Raw genomic sequence first — 17,516 nt, forward strand, 5'->3', positions numbered from 1 at the left:
TAGCTAGTACTAATTTCCTTAACAAGCTATAATGTACGAAAGAAATTAAATATCTATCTGTAAGAGAGATAATTATTAGTTTCGAAACGAGTAGGGAAGTTTCCGTCACTTTTCCCGACACTGAAGGGCATACGCTTCTAATGAATTAATTTGCGACTAACGAAAAAGATTACGGCAAAACCTGATATAATTTATTTAAAATCCGGGCCACAAGGCCCAACCAAATATGTATGTATTTATACTTAGAATGAACAACTATTTTGAGACGGGCACCATGGTCTAGCTTACCGCCTGCACGAAACAGTGAGAACGTCACCGTAAGGGTTTCAGTCGCATCAGAAGACGTCAGTTTTATGGAACCAATGAGATAATGAGCTGACTTGGTTAAAGGGGAATTGTCACCACTCTAAAATTGGTTAAAAACAATTTAAATGGATAGAAGACGTCCGAAAATGGTTATACTAAAAGTTTCATTTCAATATTTCCAGTATTTGATTTATTATTAGCAACCAAATTTCGAGTTTTATCCCCCGACTCGAGAATCTCCGCACCGCTTGGTTGACCCTACCTGCAGCGCCATCTCGTGAACTAAATATTATTTTCCCCGGTTTTAACGTTTCTCGGTAGGAACTGTCGTCTGCTGCTACGACATTCTCCTTGGCTTTCAAACCGAGTTATACTCGTAGATTGTAGTTTATCGTGTTTTAAAATGCCTTACACGCCGCACTTCCTAAAATTTTGGCCGCTCCATTCTTTTGGCGCTGCACGTAGGTTCAACCGCGATTTCTGAAATTTTTTGAGCCGTTTGATGTAGGTTGTGGAAAAAGTAGCGTAACTTTTTAAATACTTTTCCAATAACTATAAAATTTCAGGGACATAATCATTAATATATTTCCTATCATTCTGTTAAAAAATCTCGTAAATTTTGGTTTTGGTGACAATTCCCCTTTAAATTGTAATGGAGCGTAAAACTGGTAGACCGACTTGAGATGCATTGGGGAAAACGCTAAATATCTTCGCAGTTTAAATATATTCTGGGCGTAAATATAAATATATATATTCTTGGCGTAAATATAAATAAATATATTCTTGGCTTAAATATAAATAAATATATTCTTGGCGTAAATATAAATAAATATATTCTTGGCGTAAATATATATAAATATATTCTATGCATAAATATAAATAAATATATTCTTGGCATAAATATAAATAAATATATTCTTGGCGTAAATATAAATAAATATATTCTTGGCGTAAATATAAATATATTCTTGGCATAAATATAAATAAATTTATTATTGGCGCAAATATAAATAAATATATTCTTGGCGTAAGTTTAATCAAATATATTCTTGGCGTAAATATAAATAAATATATTCTTGGCGTAAATATATATAAATATATTCTTGGCGTAAACATAAATAAAAATATTCTTGGTGTAAATATAAATAAATATATTATTGGCGTAAACATAAATAAATATATTCTTGGTGTAAATAAAAATAAATATATTCTTAGCGTAAATATAAATACATACATTCTTTGGTCAAGTATTAGAACAATCATTACAAACTTTGGAAACCCCAAAAAAAGATAATAATTTGATTGGAATTTCTACGTTAATCCACCTCCGAGGCGCCCCCAAAAGGGAAAAGAGAGTAATAAAAGCAGCGAAGAAAAAACCACATTACTAGTTTCTCCCTTGCAATTTGCCCCATTTACAAGTATAAACGAAAGAGAGTGTGTAAGACCTTATTTTTCCGCCGAAAGGCGCTGCTTCGCTAAGCTCATCCCGGCGATTTTATCTGCATGGATTACGCCTACTCGATTATATCAATAAAAAGGCCACCAAAATCCTTTTAATTCTAATCTTAGCCATAAAAAACGCCAAAGAAGGACGATTGGGAAAATATATACCTTCGCCGCTCCCCCTGGAGACGGAAAATAGCGTTCCACTTTCCCTTTTCGTCGTTTTACTATTCCGGCCGAATGCAGATTTTAACTAATTGCCTCCTTTCTTCCTGCGTGTGTGTATCGCTAAAAACCCGCCAAAAACTTCCCCTTCACTTCCAACTTGTACGTAAAGCCGAGATACCTCGCGGGAAAGTAAATAAGAGGTCGAGCAGGGGTCAAATATGCTTATTTATGAATTAAAAATATCGCGCGTGCAGTATTGAGTATGGTTTTTTGAAAACCAATTTAAAAGCGGTATATTTTTTCGGAGCTTAATTTTCAAGGTTATTTTATATGAATGAAATATAAATGGGAAATTTACATTTGAGCTCCAAGGTGAAAGAGCTATTAAAAAAAAATGTTGTGTATATCGCACGATAGCCCAGCTGGGTCCACAATAATTCGCTTTTACTTTTGAATACGAAAACCATTTGAAAACAAACGTTATAGCCTCACCAAGAATGGCTGGCTGGATCTCTGGTTCGTGTTTATTTTCTTTTCAAGGTTAGATTAAAAATAAAAAAATGAGCTATTATTACTAGCTTTTGTTGGGATATATATTTGTATGGTACTTTGACCTTTCACGGCATGTTTCTTAACAATTCGGATCTTCTAGTTTCTTAGAACCTTTGCTAACATCAAAGTTTAAGATCGAAGCTTGTAGGATATGTTTACCTAAATTAACATTTATAATGTCAAGCCTAAATGCGCGAAATTTTTATATATACAAAGAGTTCTTTTTTTTAAACGCAATCAGCTAACCATCCCGCCCTGTAAAATCTTTCATTGATTTTACCCCCTTTGCTGCCTTAATAGTCATTCTTCATTTATGTTTGATAAAAATAAAGCTCTTTGGTAATAGAGAGGCTAAGCCATCGGTCAAAAGCGTGTAGGGGAGACTTGTAGAAGTGTAGACGTACCTTTGTGTGTACAGTCTGCAACTCCTCTAACAAGGAGAGTACCCGAGGTGTTTATTGCCGGTTTTGTCGGGCGTAATGTAGACCTATAAGAGATATGAAATTTCCCAAAAGGAGACGTTGCACTACCCATTCGATTTGCCATGGAAACCAAAAATGTTTTTTCCTATTTTACCCATAAATGTTTACAATTTTACCCCCAAAATGTTCCAATTTACCCAAACTTGATGAAATTTACCTAAATGTGGTCCGAATACCCATTTCGTGATTTTCAAAATTTTTTAAAAATTTCGTAGCTGCGAACCGAGAAAATCCCATGCTTTTTTGAATGGAGATTTTTTTGTTTTATGTGATCAAAAAAAATTTCGGTTGCCATGGCAAATCGAATGGGTAGTGCAACATCTCCTTTTGGGAAATTTCATATCTCATATTACGCCCAACTTTGAACAAAATCGGCAATGAACACCTCGGGTACTCTCCTTGTAAGTTTCCCCTACATGTTTTCTGGTGCTAGATTAGCCTGTTTATTTACAAAAAATAACGATCGAATTCTTAATTTATCTCAAAAGTCAAATTTTGCCCTGAGACAACTTGTTTCATTCCGGGCAGACGCAAATAACGAGTGTAGTAAGCCTAGTTGTAGGTCAAAAGAACCGTTTCTTTTAAGTATATATCATAAATATTATATATCGATTTATAAGGGAGTCCTATAAATTTATTTGGTCGAAACGCAATTTCTTGAGTTGGAAGGTTTTAGTTTTATGTGTAGGCCATTCGCAGGCACGGTTTCACGAAGAATCTGTTAAAGGAAAATAAACCCCAACGGCCAAAACAAATAAAATTATATATCATTTGGTTTCTCTCTTTCCCGGTTAGTACCGGTGATTTTAAAATATTTAATAAATAAAACAAAATATTTGAATTTAAATATTACTTTGAGTTTTCTAATAAAGTGCCGTCAATAATTTTATTTCTACTTTGAACGGCTATTTTTAGCATTGCTTCAAATCCCCTCACACTTGTACTTGCGTTACAAGAATATATCGTTACATTACGAAACTGTCATTAAACTAGTTTTGGTTAAAGTCCATAAACCATTTTGTAACAAAAAAAGATGAAAGTTCATTACTTTTAACGGATGAAATTTAAGTGACAAATTATGCCAAACAGAGCCCATTTTTCAATCCCTCATTAATTATTATTATTTTTTAAATTATTTTTTAAGATTTATTTCAGTACCCGCACTGCGCACCATTATAACGAAAGTTTCATAATACCTTGGTTAATAAGGTTTTAATTAGGTAGGTTTATTAACTACCCATGGCCCCCATATTTCCAAGAATATAATTAAGTTTAATAAACTACTTTGAACAATATAAAGAGAAAAAAATCAAAAAGACGAAATTATACTAGAAGTCGGAAATGAAATATTTACTCGTCGTTGGTAATGGGGGTAAATTTATTTAACAGTAACCTTGGATGGCATTGTGTGTCCTTGAAGCATGCGCAAGAAGAGCTAGTTTTGAAGAAAATTCCATCCTCGACAAGTCAAAGTAAATGTCTTGAAATTACATATTACCAAAAGTATATAATATATCACTTACGATATAAGTATCCATCTAGGCTATAAGAATGAAAAATGTACTTTCAGTAGATCGAGCCACTTTCAATAAACCAGTTTCAATATTATCCAGTGAATTCGCGGTAAGGCAATAAAGCAGACGAGGATGGTAGTTTTGACGTCATACCTCAGTATGACCTCCGTGACCTGTGACGTCAGCTTAGACCTCCCTTCATTGTGAAAGTACGGTAATAATAGTTTTTTCTTAAACCGATAAATGGTGGTGTGGATATTCAAACGAGGTCATTGGCAGCTAATTTCTCGGCACACTGCATCACCGATAATTTGAAAAATTGAAGGCGTCTATTATAAACATTTCTTTGCGGGTTATATTCCCTTAAATTAACTATACTTCCATGATGTAATCGTTTAATTAAATTACTTTATGGTGTAATTATCCCCGAAATATTTTTATCTCAGTGGAGAGCCCTCAGAGTTATGTTTCAAGCTAATAACATTAGCAATATGAAGAGCTGTATACTTCTTTTTAAGATATATATGATATACGTCTGATATTACGTGTCGGGGATGCTATGGTAATTAAAATGGAGTCATTATCTTAACCACGCGCTTTATTAGTAACGGTCCCATTCTATAAAAAGTGAGGGAAGAAGTATTTTGCAACCTAAACACTCAGACACGCTTTGATAGCTGCCGTCTCAACCGTCGCCTGATAGTCGATATGTATCAAATACGTCGTGTACAGGGGGTTTGCTTTGGGTCAAAATGGGCCAAAATGAAAAATGTCTAATGAGCATTCCACCGCGATGATACTGTTCTACAACAGATAATTCCCCTAAGCCCACAAAATAATAACCGAATTGTATTAATATGGTTTTTGATCCAAATCTGCTGTTATTGAGACGGATCCGAAACTTGTTCCTGTGTGGTCCCAAAATGTATCGGAGTAAAATCCAGGAATATTGGACCTTCACAATTATCGTTATTTCGACTGTGTAGTTTATTTAATATTATTTTCGAGGGATTTTAAATGTCAAAATGATTTGCTAAATCCGATACTGATTTTGCAATTTGGGTCTCATTTTCGTCCATATTTCGAGTATTTCAAGTTGATCTCAAAAATATTTCCCCCTTATGTTAGTCACCAACTATTAGTTTAGATTTGATAGACAAGTGATTTACTCATTTTGAGCCTTCGACAATTTTTTACTTGTTTTGAGTAGTGGACAATTCGATTCATTTTGAACATTAGACAATTTTTAACTCATTCTAAGCATCAAACCAGTTTTAACTCATTTTAAGCATTAAACAAGTTTAAATTAATTTTAAGCATTAAACAAGTTTTAACTTTTTTTAACAATAGACAAATTTTAACTCATTTCAACTTTATACAATTTGAACTCATTTTGAACTTTACACAATTTGAACTCATTTTAAACTTTACACAATTTGAAGTCAATTTCAACTTTACACAATTTTGAACTCAATTTCAACTTTACACAAATTTGAACTCAATTTCAACTTTACACAATTTGAACTCATTTTAAACTTTACACAATTTGAACTCATTTTAAACTTTACACAATTTGAAGTCAATTTCAACTTTACACAATTTTGAACTCAATTTCAACTTTACACAATTTGAACTCATTTTAAACTTTACGCAATTTGAAGTCAATTTCAACTTTACACAATTTTGAACTCAATTTCAACTTTACACAATTTGAACTCATTTTGAACTTTACACAATTTGAACTCATTTTGAACTACAAAACACCCTCCTGAATTTGAGCCATTATTATCGGAAGCACCCTGTATTGTCAGCCGACCACATTTTATAATTTTTTTATATAAAAGTTAACCTTCAAAATCAATATTGGAGAATTTCTCGACTATCTGCGTTATCGCTTCGTTTGAGGATTCTTCTAAAAAATAAAAATTTCGTGCCGACAATATTATCTATTAATAGAGAGCTTAAGCAAGAACGTTTAAACGGGAACTGAAGAATTAGTTTCGCTACTGCTAGTAGCACCGCCTAAGCCTACACGTTGCCGTTTAAAACGTCTGCCGTTAAAGCTCTTTAATCCCTTCTGATCGACTTCAACGTGAAAAATAGTACTATTGACCTATTTATCTTTAATTATTATCTTTCTTCGATATCGCCTGAAGAGCCGATATCAGGCGCTCATCTGCCGAGCTCAGTTCTTTTTACAACGTACGTCAATAGCTACATCTGAAATATTATTGTTCGATACACCTGCTCTGAGAGAAGCAAAACCTTTTTAATGAAATATTCAGGCACGAGAAGGATCCTTACAAACATTTCAGTATGCCATAAGTAACATTACAACAATAAGTATGACAATTAAAAAACTTATAATAAATAATATAATAATAATCAGCTAATACCCAAGGCACCAAGCGTCTTTTAAAGCCATTAATTCAGGTGGCCGGGTTGCAGTGCGTAGGAGATTGGTGGCAAGCCGTGCATGCCACGCGAGCCAACAGCTCCCTACACTAACTATTACCGTTAACCTCCACAAGTTTTTATGGGAAACCCCTTAAAAAAGGGAGGAGAGAACTTGCAAACTCAACGCGGAAGGAGTTGTTCCGAGTTTTCACACAGTGTCACAAGTCGGAATCGAACTTGGCTCCTATTGCTGCGAGGCAAAAGTGCTAACCACTCCGCCACCCCACCCAGAGTGATTCGGAATCCATAGCTTAATCAAGAGTTTACTGCAGCGCAAAGCCCCCTAGTGTTTAAATATGGCCAAGGTGAAATATATTTTTTTATTTTTTGTACTTAGGCATAATCAATTTAATGAGACCCGTAGATTTCATTCCACCTCATGCTCTACCAGTAAGGTCCTTCCCCTAAGAAAATCAAATCAATCTGCAAACGTTTTCCCTTCCCCCCTCTCTTAACTTAGAAATAGGAAAACTAGACCATGATGCACGCGGATGGTCTCAACATAGTCATTATCCCGACAGTATAAATATATTCATCCTATAATTGTTATTACTGGTCAAGGATGATAATATACCACTAGAGGTCGGGGATGGTTAACTTTTATTCAATAGATAAAGCTCTCAAAATTATTCCTAAAACGTTTTGATCGAGTAATTTATATTTCTGTATTATCCGATTAAATTTTTGATAAATTTGTAAAATTAATCGTAAAAACGACGTTTTTTTCGATAAAAAGCTCAAATTTTTCGAATAATACGTGTTTTTTAATCATTTTCCGAAATATTAACCGGTAAATTTCTTTGTTTACATTTTTCCCCGAAAAAAATCAATTTAAACATGGAAAATGATTAACCGTCCCCGACCTCTAGATACCACAGCTCAGTTGCAAGTCAGTGTCGAAAACTGGGAAAACATGACTATTAAAACAAAGTCGTGAGCGTCTCCTCTATCGCAAAGGCTTAACGAAAATTCAGTCACGTGTACCTTATTTCTTTAACACGAAATGAAACTACGCGAATGGAAAAATTTTTAATGTAGGAGAGGACTTTTTTATCTCTTTCCGTGTGAGAGCTCTCGAAGGTTGAATTGAGGCTCTTTCCACGTGTCTTTTATTGAAATAATTTGAGTTTTCGGGGGTGAGTGGTGGTGGCTGGGACTAGTGAGGTTTCCTATTATTAAACGTCAATTTGTATGGAAGAACACGTCGCGAGGACATCGAACGTTTAACAATGAGGAAGCGGCAGATTTTGGGAAATCATATTGAAATACGAAGCAGATGGTACGAACGGCGCGATATAGACGTTTCTATTTTATACGCGCTGCGTGTAAATTGAACAACGCTTACTTCAATCCAAGAAGGAACTATCGCGCTATTTAATTCGATGAGAGCGCTATCTCTACTTGGTTTAAGAACGTTCGCTCGTTTAATTTTTTTATAAATTTGAACTATAACACGATATACATTTACTCAAATGTAGAGTACGGAAATGGCCAGCAGCATTTCGAAGTTAACAATGCAAATCTCGAAGTTACGAGACATCCATACGGTTAAGTATATTGTCTCATCCGTATAGCCATTCCCATTTTAGCTTTATTATTATTATAATTTGGTACAATAATTCCCCGAAGATGCACGTGCGGATCAGTTTAGATCTCTTTCAGTCTTTTATTTTTATGTCACATTATTCGTCATAATAGCCTCTGTATAGCAATTCCATAGTCAACGTGTTTAATTTTCCAAACCAAAAGACCTCAATACTCATATAGTAACCTAATTTAACCTAACCCTAACTTGAACTTAACATCAACCTAATTGGTCAAATAAAGCATTAAAAACTGACCTAGCCTTTAATTTGCGATTTTCAAGCGTTGCTACGCTTAGACGCTTCTTGTCTTATTAAAAAGTCGCCGTAAGCTAGGAGCAACAAACGCAAGGAGAACGCAGCTAGCCTTTAAACACGCTAACGCAGTGTTGTGTACAAATCTCATTGGACGAACTTTTATACTGAACGTTTTAAGGGCAGGGGGAAGGCAGTTTCCGCATTTTCTACTTCCAACGACAGCAGGCGCTAAAGCTTCTAACCAATGAAAAATGTACACAAGGAAATAAACGTCATATTCCATGAACAAGATTTCATGAAATAAAATACCTTTATAGCATACTTATGAGTGAATGTTGCATAGGGTTATATTTGCGTGGTAAAACAAGCGTTATCCTAATCAACTCTTCAATTTCTCTCTACCGTATAGTTGAACGGAATTAAACTAATCCTTATGAAACTTCATTATCTTCTTGTCACGCGTATAGTACGGGTATAATATTCAATGTCATACTCGCTCCAGCTGCTGGTGTTTACAGTTTTTTTTTAAGGGTGATTGTCGCTACGCTTGCCCATCTATTTATTTAGTATCTCTGGAACAAGTTCCATCCAAGTATAGATGGATGAGAGTGGGTGAGAATAGGTAACATAAACCAAAAGGAAACCTAGTGTTTTAACCGCGTTCAGGGGCCATAAACCAATCATACCAATATTAGTAATTTTACTAAACAATGTTTATCAACTGCCTCCACCTTAGAAATACCTGATTTTAAAAACATCGTACTAGCTTATAAAACCATATTTGGTAAAATAAATTTTATTTCATTCATTTTCATTTGAAAAAAATATATATATTTACTAAACGGAATCCAAGTTAAGTTTTGTAAGAATCGTTTGAAAAAACCTATTACTCTGTTAGCAATATTTTCCCCTCCATATTCTTTATTTCATCATACGAACAATAGATTTTGAAATAAAAATATAATAAAAACGTGGTAATCACTATTTTCTTAATGATTTTCAAACTTTTACCAAAACTGATTCGTCAAGGTACGATGTTTTTAAACATAAATAACGATTTATAAAAATAACGAAATAACGAATTAATGATTAATGAAATGGTACCGATACATATATTTGTCATTTCCCTGTAATTTCTTTTAAAAGATGAACTCATCAAATATCATTAAAATAAATTAACTAAAAACTGTCACATAAATTTTGACAGATGTATATTTTTAAAACGGTGAGGTAGTTTAGTCGTTCAATATTTATGAACGCCAGGGGAGCCGCGTAAGTCATTGCGATTCCGAGCACGGAATAAAAAGATATTTCAATTTGGCGGCTTCAGAAAAAAGAATAAGATAAAAAAAATGATGGATAAAAATGTATCATTAATTCATTAGGCAATTTCCGATACAACGGCGTTTTGATTCGAACCGTTGCGTAACTATTTGCGGAAAATGAAAGTGAATACGGGACCTTCAACGGCGAAAATGAAAGTTCCATATTTGACCCCAATGGGGCCCCCTACACTCGTTACATTGTTTACAAATTGAGGTCGGCAGAATCAGCGTCGCTTACTGAGATATTTGGCGATGACATTACGTTACCCTAAATCGTGCTACCTGTTTTGACCTCTTTGATAATAAACACTTCAATAACGAGCGCGTTTTTTTTATCTAAACTATGCGAGCGATCATCGGGGATTTATTTTTGCGCTTCGAGTCAATAGCCTCGACGACACTAAAGGCGAAACGACAATAACAGGGAGTTTAATCACGTTTTCTGATGCCTTGTCTGTTTAAGAGATGGTTTAGTTTAACACGCATCAAATACAGCGACGTTCAATTTCTGCAACGCGTGTTCGTACGCGAAACTAAACCGGCTTTTGGATCTCCAAAAATACTACTGACAACTTAATCAAATTTAATTTGCATATTTAAGAGGTAAAGGAAATATGCCACATTATTAACTACAAATAAATTATTTTTTACGCGCAATATAGTCAAAGTTTTTTTCAAGTCAAATTAAGTAAGAATTAAGTAAGTTTGTTAAGTTCAATAATACAAGAAATATTTGGGTATTTAAGCTCAGTATAGCCTTGTAAGTCCAGGAAAGTGAGAACCTTGTAAGCTTAATAATGTAAGCACCATTTAGTGCAAAAAAATTAACCCGTTAATGCAAGAGCTTTTTAAGCCCAATAATGTAAGAAGTCTTTAGGTCCAATAAAGTAAGTACATGTATTTAAACTCAATAATACAAAAAACGCTTAAGCTCTATAATTCAAAAACCTTTTAAGCTCTATAATGCAACAAAATAACCTCTGTAATGCAAAAACCTTTAAGCTCTATAAATCTAAAAACTTTTAATCTCAATAATGCAAAAAGCTTATAAGCTCAATAATGCAAAAAGCTTATAAGCTCAATAATGCAAGAATTTTGTAAGAGCCTTTTAAGCCCAATAATTCAATAGCCTTTTAGGCCCAATAATGCAAGAGCCAGTAAAGCCCAATAATGCAAGAGCCTTTCAAGCCCAATAATTCAAGAGCCTTTTAAGCCCAATAATTCTATAGCCTTTTAAGCCTAATAATGCAAGAGCCAGTAAAGCCCAATAATGCAAGAGCCTTTTAAGCCCAATAATGCAAGAGCCTTTTAAGCCCAATAATTCAAGAGCCTTTTAAGCTCAATAATTCCAGATCTTTTTAAGCCCAATAATTATATAGCCTTTTAAGCCTAATAATGCAAGAGCCAGTAAAGCCCAATAATGCTAGAGCCTTTTAAGCCCAATAATGCAAGAGCCTTTTAAGCCCAATAATTCAAGATCTTTTTAAGCCCAATAATTCTATAGATTTTTAAGCCCAATTATGAAAGAGCCAGTAAAGCCCAATAATTCAAGAGCCTTTTAAGCCCAATAATTCAAGAGCCTTTCAAGCCCAATAATTCCAGATCCTTTTAGGCCCAATAATTCTATAGCCTTTTAAGCCTAATAATGCACGAGCCAGTAAAGCCCAATAATGCAAGAGCCTTTTAAGCCCAATAATGCAAGAGCCTTTTAAGCCCAATAATTCAAGATCTTTTTAAGCCCAATAATTCCAGATCCTTTTAGGCCCAATAATTCTATAGCCTTTTAAGCCTAATAATGCACGAGCCAGTAAAGCCCAATAATGCAAGAGCCTTTTAAGCCCAATAATGCAAGAGCCTTTTAAGCCCAATAATTCAAGATCTTTTTAAGCCCAATAATTCAAGATCTGTTTAAGCCCAATATGGCAAGAGCCTTTAAAGTTCGATAATGCAAGAGCCTTTTAAGCCAAACAAAGTAAGAACCATTTAAGCCCAACCAACCTGCACCGCTATAGAATAAGAGCTTGCACTGGTATGATTGAAATTAAAATAAATGAATTGACTTACAATACAACCGCATATTGTGGGCAAGAGCGGTCTCTTCTAATGGGCAAAGAAACACGGTGTACAGTAAATCGTGTGATCGGAGTTAGACAAGTTAAAATCAAGTTTCGGATGGATTTTATGTTATTCTACAGATTTCTCGCAATTGAAAAAAAAATAGGGTACGAAGAGCGCTAAAGTTCAAGGATTATTGATTTGAAGGTTGATTATACTGGTTTCATTAAATTAACAGGTTTGTCTCCTTATATTATATAGCAGTATTAAAAACCCCACTTCATTTTATCAATTCCTCCCTGCCTGAGTTTCAAATAACAACGCTAAGATAATATCTAATTAGAAATTAAAAGAAAATGCAGCATCTTATCAGCTTTACTTTGCTTTTCCATGGAAAAGTTTACGAATTCGTTGTTATCAGAAGTAAATGAATTCGGGTTATCAAATGCCAATTTTTGAGAAAAAATTATATCCCTTTTCTCAGTTACGTTGTGGTAGGCGCATAATTTACATACGATGATTTGTTATCAGTGCCAGATAAAAAAAAAGAACTAAATGTTTTTATTAAAATTATTATACGTAAAACATCTTACATTATTATAGAAAATTAAACGTTATTTTTCAAAATTTTAAAATGAAGGATTTTTACGGGTATGCGAATCAACAACATTCTTGCCAAGCATCAGATTAACTCCAAAATAGATAACTATTAGGATTAATTATAAATACATTTTAATTTTTCGCTTTATTTCAACTTAACTATTTAAAGAAACTTTTAAAAGGCACGGCTCCGACATATAAGTAAGGTAACTTAACCATGAATAATCATTATCAAACGTAAGTAGGTAAGCTATTCGTTGGAATTGATTTTCCATTGCCCGTTTAATAATAAAAAATAGGATTACCAATAACATTTTAAACTTAATATAATTATTATTTATTATTACTTTTTCTTTACTTTACTTTTATTTATTTATTTATTTATTTTTCTTTTTTTTTCAATTTCCATTGTCACGAAAGAAAATTTCGAATTTTCTTCATTCCCAAGAAAAAATGAAATAGCCACGAGGAAACTGGTATCGCAAAGCGCTACAAAATGATAATATTTAAATTACTCTTTATTTTTCCGTCACGATCTCAATTCAAACAAAACACGACATATTGAAAAAACTCGTCAATTCTGCCTTTTTAAAACCCCTACTTAGCATAATAATACAACGAACATCCCCTATTCTTGTTTTGACGTAAATGAAAACAGTGTATGATTCATAAAATATAATGTACTCGTAATAGCAAATTAAATATTCAGCATGTGTGTAAAAACTTCCGACTACAACGGAAATCAATTGAAATTTCAAAACTAATGAAGTTTAAAGTATCACTCTCTTTTGAAGGCCATCCTATTTTAAATTCGCGTCTATTATTATCTATCGATTGATAAACAAAATATATTGAATCGATTGATAAACAAAAATATTGAATCGATTGATAAACAAAAAATATTGAATTGATTGATAAACAAAAAATATTGAATCGATTAATAAACAAAAAATATTGAATCGATTGATAAACAAAAAATATTGAATCGATTGATAAACAAAAATATTGAATCGATTGATAAACAAAAAATATTGAATCAATTGATAAACAAAAAATATTGAATTGATTGATAAACAAAAAATATTGAATCGATTAATAAACAAAAAATATTGAATCAATTTATAAACAAAAATATTGAATCGATTGATAAACAAAAAATATTGAATCGATTGATATAAACAAAAAATATTGAACCTATTGATAAACAAAAAATATTGAATCGATTGATAAACAAAAAATATTGAATCGATTGATAATCAAAAATTGTTATTAGGACATTATGACATAAGGGAAGTTAGTTTTCAAAAAAGAGGGGAAAGGAATTTTATCCCACTGACTGAAAGCGATCTATTGATATGAGCCTACTGATCATAATTCATTAATGGTTGTATTTTCTATCATACCGAATGTTTTTAACGTAACTAGCTCATTTTACCCTAGCTTTTGTTTTGGTTGATCCATCGTAAATACTCAATTTTATACTCCCTTTGATGCGAAAAATGTTTCCAAATCCATATCTTCTAGACATTTAAATTTTTTACAAATTTGGAGCTAGAGAATAAATCGCCGATTTCATGTCCTAGGTACCGGAATCACACTGTAAATAAAACTTTGGGCGTACGAGGTTTCGGAGATTCGAACGGGTAAGAACATTACAAATAAAAGAATTTGGAAAATTGTAAAAATAGGGAAAAACCTTAATCGCATTTGGCCCGGTTTTAGCAAACAAAACACTGAGAGTGGGAAAGAACGAAACTTCTGGTGAGTCTCGGAGTCGAGCGAACTTGGCAGAAGGGCACCCAAATACGCCCTGATAAATAAGACAGGCGGGTATACACTTCTAGAGACTTAATGTCGAGAATTTTAAGTAGATCCGTTAGCCACTTGGTTGACCACAAAAGCCCCCGCCAATACAAGCCCACATATTCCCTTAGATTAGCAATTTCAATCACGTCCGACGAAAACCTTTGATTTTCTAGTTTCTTTGCGGGGAACTAGAGGGCGCTGTTTTTTATTTTTCTCTCAACACACTCTCTGCTCGTCCTATACACTAAACAGACGTTTTAAGGCGGATATACAACGGCTTCTCTTATTTTTATCCCTCCGCCGGTACTACTTTGCTTTCATATACATACGCGCGAAAAAATAAATAGTATGGCAAAATCCTTTTCATTAAATTGGAAAAGAAGATGGGACTTTTCCAAGTAGACAGCGTGGTTAAACACCACGTATAGCTTTAGGTATCAGTGCCAGCTGAAGGTGAACGCTTTAAGGTAAACTCCGCGAGGAATGTCATTCGTATTTGGCTGCGCTCCGGTAGTCGAGGTGCAGTTTCGCGGGACGCTGTCTTTAATTCGAACGGAGCGTCTTTGGACAATGGAAATACGCATTCGAATTGAGTTCGTGCCTTATTTAGCATCGTTACGCTGGCTATGTCAATCGAGGCCCGCTATGAGCACCACCATTTCGAATATTTCACGTTCCAACAACGTCTCTATCGACCGTAATGGCTGCCCCCATAAAGACCTAAGATGGTTCAGAGAGAAAGTCGATTTTCGACGAGTTCTTTTTTTCGTTCTTCCGATTTTATTATGTAAGCGGGGGGGGGGGGCGAATGAAATGGCCCAAGGAATACAATAATGATCCTTTCAGTGTCCCTTTTCTTTTGGTCTTAGACTCGCGGAGCTAAGGAGAGCGCGCGTTTCGAGTCATTATATTTAATTAGAAATTGTTTAGGAGTTGTCCCGATTAGCACGTTCCCGCAAATGGCCATTTTCAGTTTTTTTACTCAAAGGATTTGGGTTATTAACTGTTTGCGGGTACCGTTTGCTTGAAATTTACATAATTGCTGAGTTTGTTAAATAAACCATTTGAAAGCTGGAACGCGAAATGGATCGCCACGACAATTGGTTGGACAGGAACGTGAAGCAGAACTTGGAAAACGTTGGTTCAGATTTAGAATTATTATATATGTTTAATTTAAAATTGTTTTGGAACCAATATTGATTAATTAATATATTAAAAATATAATACCAAATTAAAACCATGAGTAACATTATGAAAACTAGGATTCTAATTTTATTATTTAATTTCGGGTAGTCTCCTCGTGAGTGGTATATTATCATCCTTGGTAGAGTTATATTTATCCTTGTCCATTATAAGACACTAGGGGGACTTGTACTGAACTAAACCACGATTGCGCAATAACTCTGAAAATTATTGCCATGATAATTTTTGCTAATTGTTATTGGTATTAGGTTACTTTTGATTTAACTGATTCAGAACACGCATTTCAACCGCTGGGTTATCTCTTGGGAAAAACTATTAAAGGAAATTTTGAAAAATAATTTTTAGGGAATAATTTTACATTTCCAGTACAAATTTAATCAATTTCCTTACGAAATAAGATTTGGAAATTACATTTATTTCTTATTAAATCACGCTGAAACTCAGTCAGTGCAAATTATATACCGTTGTACTATGGGGTTATTAAATTATCTTGTTTAACCCTCGTGAAACTTACATGATTTAACCATGGGAGTATTAAATTTTCGTTTATTCTACTTAATTGGTTTCACCGTGGGAATACTGTATGTTCTTTTTTGGTCAAATAAAGTAATTCTTAACTTTATAGGGGATATTGAATATATTGTACGTTTCTGAGATGGTAAAACAACGTAAAATGTTTAATTTTTGGCAAAATAATGTTATTACCAGGTAAATTAGACATCATTTAAACAAATATCTAAACATCTATAATTATCTAATTTTGTCAAATATTACTTATAAATAATTCACACGTATAAGAATTATTTTAAGCAGTAACTTAACTAATAAAAATTTTACCTCATCAAGCTAACCTTTTTACTTTAGGTGTTTATATAGGACAACCGAGCTTATCACTAAAATATGCACATCATGCATTAAAATTGCATTTCTTCTTTACTAGTGGAAATGGAGGAAACACTTTCGGAATAGCAAATTAGTTGAGCGGGTTGGAAAAAATACCGTCTGCATTGAAGGAAAATCGAATGATTCATTTAATACAAATTAAATTTATCGGGGTTAAGCTAGAGAGAAAATGTGAACGCCCAGAATACAGCACGTATCAATTCCAAATCCAAATGCTTTTGATATTATCATAAGTAACATAATAGTTATTGTATGACACTTCCTATTCTTCCAATGTTAATCTGCTTTGCCAATGACCATATAAATGTTTTCTCATTTCGTGGCTAAGGACTGATAACGTTCCGGAAGATTTTAATAATCTATGGAACTGCCTTAATGACGGAGCAGCCTAAGCTTATTTAACTTGAAACGCTTTCAAAGGCAAAACTATCTCTTGCATTACCCAAATACGGTTGAATTTCCAAATCGGAAGAAAAAATTTACTATTATAAAATTTTGGTTCTTTTTAAAGGTTTTTATTTTGGGATATTTCCCAATAGAAATAGAAAGTTTCTTTCAATTTCTCAATAAAGATATTGCTTTGTGTCATTACTTATCATTATTATGTTACGAATGGTGTTATTGGCTTTTGCATTACGCCAATTTAAAGACCTAAACGTATTTCAACCGTCATTAAATTAGCTTTTAATCATTCGGTTTGTTTTGGAACAGGAATTCCCAAATGAGCAAACGCCCCGATTTCGAATTGAGGAAACCGTCTCATTTTCTAAATCAAAATAAAGGTTAAAACAAGACTAATATTAATGGTAACTCGGTCAGGCTAGTCTTAAAGTTCGCCATTTGAAACTTCCTTAATAG

The 17,516-nt window shown here is 33.6% G+C and overlaps 1 protein-coding gene across 3 annotated transcripts in view; it reads left to right on the forward strand.

Annotated features, from left to right (window-relative positions):
- LOC149948793 (octopamine receptor beta-2R-like) overlaps nucleotides 1-17,516 on the forward strand; it is a 91,385-nt gene that overhangs the window by 26,748 nt on the left and 47,121 nt on the right. The window contains exon 5 of one of the 3 annotated variants that reach the window (XM_090173931.1): nucleotides 4,344-4,473. The exons of the other annotated variants lie outside the window; for them this stretch is intronic. The gene's annotated coding sequence lies outside the window, so the exon portion shown is untranslated. Of the gene's footprint in view, nucleotides 1-4,343; nucleotides 4,474-17,516 lie in introns of those variants that run through there. 3 annotated transcript variants of the gene reach the window in all.

This window comes from Leiobunum rupestre, chromosome 4 (genome assembly GCF_980474605.1).
Source record: "Leiobunum rupestre chromosome 4, qqLeiRupe1.1.hap1, whole genome shotgun sequence".
NCBI classification, from domain to species: Eukaryota; Metazoa; Arthropoda; class Arachnida; order Opiliones; family Sclerosomatidae; genus Leiobunum; species Leiobunum rupestre.